Here is a 6,972-nt window from a genome sequence, read left to right on the forward strand (position 1 = left end):
GGTTGTGACCGTGATCCTGCATCAAGTGGACGTCGGGGTGCTTCTGTTACAATAATGCATTTTTTATGCAGCGCACGTCGCTTACATGCATGTCATGTACCAACGCTGCGCTGTCGCAAAGTCGCACAAGCTTTACGTATATCGCCGTTGTCGCGAAGACCCGCGTTTGCGGCGTATAAATTAAACTGTAGATCAGGAAAATGACGTGGTCCCATTATTTCAAATAAAAGACCGTATATAGCGCCTGCAAACGAAAGAAAACGAAAATAAGCTAGAATAGTATCTTAGGGTGCAGTGTCTGCGAGTTATATATGTAATCGCAGCAATGTTACTGTGGTCTGGACTCCATACGTGTACTTTCGAGAGAAGATGCCACCACTACTTGGAGATGATGTTCGCTATATCCAACATTGGGCAATCATTAATGCAAATAAATGAACATCAAACCATTCATCGAAACACTCAACAAAAAGAACGAACGTAAATGCAGGGATATCTTTTGTCTGTCCCATACTTTCTTTCATTAATTGCAGGCAAGCGCATCTTAATTAATGGTACTCATAGGGAGGGGCTTTTCAATCAACGTTCCACTTCTCCGGACACCCACATATTCAGTTTTGGCAACACAATTTACTTTCTAGAGCAGTCATGAAGCGCGATATATATAAACAATTGATATAAGCAAAAATTTGGAGGAGGCTTCACCTTTAAGAGTGGAACGCGTACGCGTTCTAAGATCCCTGAGTGCTTCTCACGCTTCCCGGCAACTGCCGCTTATGTAACCATAATGTTCGCCGCGAAATGCTGGCGGCGAACGTTATGAAGGAAGACGAGCTTTCTGGTAGAAACGTGACCTCTCACGTGGGCCGCGGATGCCCGGAAGCGAGCGCCATCTGGAGGTGTTGCATGGAACCGGGCGCGCCGCTCTATGAATGGCAGAAACGCTGGAAAAGGGGTGTGTGTTTGAGTTTACGCATACCAGAATGATGCTTTCTCGTATATTCAAACTGCAATCCCAAGCTATCATTTCTGTAGGTTCAGTGTAATTCGTATTTTGCGATTTTTCTGACGCATCTTAGTCTGGGAAATTCAATTAGTTCACTAATGTCTCTGTGTTACACGGAGGGCCTGTGTGGTTGGGTACGCGTGGTTCGGAATAATTTTTCGCGAAAGGACGGTCGACGCTGGACGCGCGATGTCGGGTTTTCTACGGCATGGAGCCTTTAACGCTTTCGCGTTAAAAGCTGGAAGACTGGGCGCTAGCTCGACGGGCGTCGGTTAATTTGAACTACGCGCGTGTGCTGTTGGTCGTTTTTTTTCCTTTGCTTTATAGCGCGCTGAGGCGGCAAATGTGCAGCTGCTCACCGTCGCGTTCGCGCAGGCGTATGTTCAAATACATTTTCCAAAGCAAGGGCGCAGCGAAAAGTGCAGCTCAACGCGAAAGGCGCTGAAGCCAGCTCGAGACAAGCCGTGGGCGGTCGTTTTCATTTCCACGGGCAGTACTTTTCCGCGTAATTCGGCCCACGTGTAATACATTTTCTCCAGCACGAATGGCGAGGGCTACATTCCACCAACGTGGGAACGAGTTTTGAGACCGAGGCGGCGTCGTCTGCTCGCGCTCGGACGTCGTCTGCTGCCCTGCTCAGCGCCAACTCTACCCTCAGCGCACCTTGGCGAAGCGGCGAGGCGATGAGCTACAACATAGAGGGTGCGAAAGTATTTGCCACCATCAGCTATATTTCCATGAGTAGCTCTTATAACGTGGATGTGACGTGCTAATTTTATTTTCATTTGTCGCTCATCTATTGCCCCTTAGATCTCTTCATCGCTTTCTAGTCTTTGCCCCGCTATATTCTGATGTATAAGCATAGGCATCGCGCGTGAGATAGGCTTGTGATAGCGCCTTAATTGAATCGTTACACCGATATGCTGCTCGAGGAACAACTATCCCATTTATTACGATGTTCTTCGTCGTGGTAGTGCACATAATGGTTTTAAGACCACTCTTCTAAGTTCGGAGCTCAGATTTGACGCATATATGCCATTCAATCTTGACAGAGCGTGTATGGTGGACCTACTACTCTCAAACATGGTGAACGAGCATCCTGATCTCCGTTGGACGAATGGTTAAATTATATTTGTTCAGGACTCGGCCGCGGCGACTCGGTGGATATATATGGCGTTGTGTTGTTGAGTAGGAGGCCGCGGCATCTGTATTCCAGTGGGGGCGGAATGCAAAAACGCTCACGTACGGCGTACCGTACATTGAGGAGGAGGAGTAGATTTTAATGAAGAGAAAGGAGGAGAGGTCGGCCTGGAGAGCGTGTTTCTAGCCTGGTACTCCTCACTGGGGAGAGGGGAAGTGGGAAATACAGGGAAAAGTAGGTGGCAGTTGATTATGTTGTGGTACAATGAGCTACTATATACACGTTTCCAATATTCGTGTGCTCGCTGTAGACACAATACACGCAAGAGTAATCTTGTCCACACAAAAAGCTATCGCGAAAACACATTTCGCATTGTCTACACGTCTCACAGGTTCTAGAGGCGATCGCTTAAACCAGTCTCCTGTAGAAAGTTTAAGAGTGACTTTATGGCACGTTGGGCACAGTCAACTCTTCTTCACGCTCCCAAAATCTTTTCTTCCCAAAAGGGGCGGGAGTCTAAGCAGTCAGCACTAGACTTAAGTGTTCCTTGTTCGGCCGCATATTGAGGGCACACGCAAAGTACGTGAGCTATTGTATCGGTAGTGTGGCAAATGCTACAGTCAGGGTCCCGTGCTTGTCCAGTCTTCTGAAAATATCGGTGAGTATACGCCACACCCAGCCGTAATCGATGGATGAGTGTTTCATGGCCTCTCCGCAACCGAAGTGGAAGCCGGAATCGGAAATCAGCGTCAAATCTATGAAGGCGCTCTTGCTGATGTTCGGGGTTATCCATTGTGGCGCCTTAGAGGTTTTGATAGAGTTATGGAGCAAAGCGTTGATGTCATACCGGGAAAAATGAATTTTTATTATGTTTCCGTCAGTGTGCGGCTTTTTTGTTTCCGCGTCAGCTTGTTCATTTCCAGCTATTTCACGATGGCTAGGAGTCCATTGCAGCACAATGGTAGTATGCCCGTATTGAGACGCCTCAGCAAGCAGAGGCATGATATCATAAACCAGAGGACTATACGCGGTTCTGTGATTCTGTGACGCATTGGATGCACATTAAAGATTCCCAGGTGATCAAGAATAACCTGAAGCCCTCCATGATATACGGCATCGCTCATAACTCACTGCGCTGTTTAGGGGCGTTTCTCTCCGTAATTTAATATTTATTCAGAAATATCCGCGCTTGTCGGAGCTAGCTGTATAGCTCTAACGTAGACATATACAGCATGGATTTAACCGAATCTGATTGCTCCTATAATAGTAGGGCCTTTGTTCCGATCGTCATTTCTGTTATACAAAAGGTTGTGTGGTTTTTTTTGGGTGCCAAAACAACCATTTGATTATGAGGCACGTCGTACTACACGGGGGACTCCGGATTAATTTGGACCGCCAGGGGATATTTAACGTGCCCCCCCAATGCACGGGACACGGGCGTTTTTGCATTTCGCCCCCACCGTAATGCGGCTGCCGCGGCCAGGATTTGATTCCGCATCCTCGTGCTTAGGCGCGCAACATCATAGCCTCTAAGCCACCGCGGCGGGCTAAATAAAGGTCGTTGCAGACGCAAAAAATTGCGGACGCAAACAGCTCAGCCTGCGCAACGAGGTATAAAAGCACAGACAGTGGAAGGTCCTAACCGGCTTGACACATTGTGTATTATCTTGTAAAAAGGGCAAGTCCAGCGCGCAGAAAAGGACGTATACGCAAAACGTTAATCAGACATGTGACAGCTAGCGAAAGGACGAAAACAAGTCAAGGACCAAGACAGTGCCGTTTGACCTTTCACTACATGTGCTGCCGTACTCTCTGAATTTGCGCTTTTTTACACGTTTACTATGGCATAGCCCAGAACTATAGTCAGCTACACACTCTGTGTAAGCTTAGAATCCAAATTCGTCTTGAGTTCTTTTGTGCGCACCGCAGACAGTCTATGCTAACTTTGGCTGCGCTACTTCAAAGGCACACCTATGAGAAACGCTACATACATGAGTCTAGATCAGTATTTCTCAATCTTTACGTGACCTCTTTTAATGGTGTCAAACCTACAATGACGCCCTCCCTTTCATAATCCTTCTGAAAAGTTAATTTTTTCAATGACGTGTATACATTTACATCTTAATTTGTTTAAAAGACGTCAATCGCAGCATAGAGAGCTATCAAACATTATCGTTATAGCTTTGTCTTAACAAGGATCATTTTAATCATGTATTTTAATGAGAAGTTTAGCCCTTGAATTGGAGCTTTAGCTCGGGGCCCAACTCCTATAGCGCCGGTTCAAATGCACGTAAAACGCAGAAACGCTTTTAAGAAGTAACTATCAGACCAATATGAATGAAATGTGTCATATTTAAGAGAGAAAGTCAAGTTCTAGTGACTGTTGCAAGATAATTTTTTATTTAGGGTTTTGAATTTATTAGAAGAATTACCGAAAATTGGTATAGGCAAAAAAAAAGATATAAGCACGAAGTTTACAACTGCAGAACTTCGCTTAAACAACAGTAATTGCTTTCATGTGAACTGCATCTGTTAGTATCTAAAGCGGACAAATTTGGTATGTGAATTCACAGCTTACGTGAATTGGTTACAGCGTTTATGAGTGTTTTGCAAAAGTCATGTTCGCATATTAATGGTATATTTCATAGCGGTGTATGAAATATCAGTTTTGTCCGCTTTAGTTGTATTGTTAGGTACAGTTTACAGAAATGTGATATCAATTTTCATTGCTGAGTTACAGAGTTGTAAAAGTAATAGTTCCTGTTCTTGAAATTTTGATGTTTTGAACAATCTTTGCATTAGGATTGACGGCCTAAATGGATATTCCACAACCGACAGTCACCGGATGTTAATTTTCCAATTTTGCGCCGAAATCTCCGGGCCAGCGTGACGCCGCAAATTTCAAAGCATATATTTTCTCATTTGGGCGTTGCGGTTGTGGAAAACTTATTGAAACTTCCTAAGTTCGGTCTTTCCCTGGTCTAGAATGCATTGTGGTTCATTTCTACCAATTAAAATTTAACATGGCCGGAGCAGACGCCGTCAAAATCCGTGACGTAAGGGTACAGTGCTCTAGAATATTCTAGAGCACTGTAGTAAGGGCGACCTGATGCAGGAACTTTAGACAGTGTCGCCACCTGTCTTTGGTTATTGCGTCTTTTCTGGCTTACCAAGTGTATTTTCGCGGTAACAGTGGATTTTTGGCATTGTACAAGAATAATTTAATAACACAGATAACATTTTCCTTTTAATTTCTTTTTAGTGCCCCTCTAAAATCTGCCTTATATCACGAAAATACCTCGATAGCGAGGAGTGTATACATGATTGAGAAACCTGCATAGAAAGTGATAAATAGTAAAACAATTGCATATATATATATATATATATATATATATATATATATATATATAACCTAAGACATTTCTTCATCTTTCTTTTTAACAGAGTCGTGGGTCCTCACTGGATCGTGTTACGAAGGTGAGAATGCGAGAGAAGTGGGCAAAGAGTGAAGAAGGGTGGTATGTACCCTATGTGCTAGTTTGCACAGTGAAAAAAAAAAAAAAGGAGAATGTGTGGATAAGCGAAGTTTCTAACTCGAATTGAATTGACAGGGTTACTCGATTCGTATGATATTCGGCGCTTCGATACTTGAAGTTTTCGAAGGTTCATCTATGAGAATTGTCGTTAATTTCCATCGGTATAAAAAAGAAATACTGCAGGACCCCTTCAAATAAGCACAGAGGCATCGGTTTCTGAGGTAACGTGTGGAGCAGCGTTTCTTTCTTTATTTTCCCCGTTCTTCACGATATCTGCACATATTCATAGAATGTAAAGTATGGTCCATGAATTAAGGCGGAATATTACTTTAGTAACACAGTAACAATGGATCAGTGTACTTCTTTCTTTGTTTATATACATAAGATTAATTTATTCGAAACATTTTCCTAGTCGGATACCTCTTATAAAAACTCATAAATAAGCGTAAAAAATGAGAAGTGGTTAAACAAAACAAAATTTGTGGTAGACCTGAGCAAATAATATTAATCGCCATGCTCCGTCTGAATACACGGTCTTGAAAATTTCTCTGTGCCTGTTTGAAAAAAAAAAAAGAAATTACGCTCACCGCTGCACTGTTCTTGCTCAAATTTTGCAGAAGGATCGCATTTTGGAGTTTATGTCGTTAAGGGCAACACTCGGCAGAGTTAATTGCCTGGTTTTCAAGGAAAAAAAAATGAAAATTTACCTTCGCCTGGGGATGCGAACTGCTGCTGCGACGACGCAAGCATAAACTTGTGTCGTCGCCTGCCGGCAGCTGTAGAAAGCAGCGTTTCAGGGAGGGCAGTCGCGTGTTCTAGGAGCAGGCAACACGCGACTGCCCTCCTTAAAACGTTGTTTTTTGGAGTTCCCGGTAGGCGGGACACAAGTTAAAGCTTGGGCAGTCACGGCAACAGCTCGCATTTTCATAGCGAAGGTAAATTTGCAATTTTTTCTTTAAATACAGGCAAGTAACTCTGCCAAGTGTTGTACTGAATGATATAAATTCCTATATGAGATCTTTCTTCATAATTTGAGCAAGAACAGTGCAGCAGTGAGCACAAAATCTTTTTTCGAACCGGCGCAGCGAAATATTCAGACCCTGTATATGTGCCCTGCAGGTGGTGTTCGTCTGCTTCAAACGGTTTTGTGACGTAACCATTCGTGGAGCGTCGCCTGATGAACACAAGAAGGGCTGTTTACGTGTAATGGTAGGTTTATGCACGCCAAATCCTACACGACGGTGTTCGGTAGATTTCGACTGAATCTGTGCGCAAACTCGAAAGCCGGG

The 6,972-nt window shown here is 43.9% G+C and overlaps 1 long non-coding RNA gene across 1 annotated transcript; it reads left to right on the forward strand.

Annotated features, from left to right (window-relative positions):
- Nucleotides 1–1,454: 1,454 nt before the first annotated feature.
- LOC139057839 (uncharacterized) lies at nucleotides 1,455–6,858 on the forward strand. The gene is made up of 3 exons (XR_011513035.1): nucleotides 1,455–1,708; nucleotides 5,592–5,624; nucleotides 6,803–6,858. It is a non-coding gene; the product is annotated as an uncharacterized lncRNA (long non-coding RNA).
- The last annotated feature ends 114 nt before the right edge of the window (nucleotides 6,859–6,972 follow it).

This window comes from Dermacentor albipictus, chromosome 3 (genome assembly GCF_038994185.2).
Source record: "Dermacentor albipictus isolate Rhodes 1998 colony chromosome 3, USDA_Dalb.pri_finalv2, whole genome shotgun sequence".
NCBI classification, from domain to species: Eukaryota; Metazoa; Arthropoda; class Arachnida; order Ixodida; family Ixodidae; genus Dermacentor; species Dermacentor albipictus.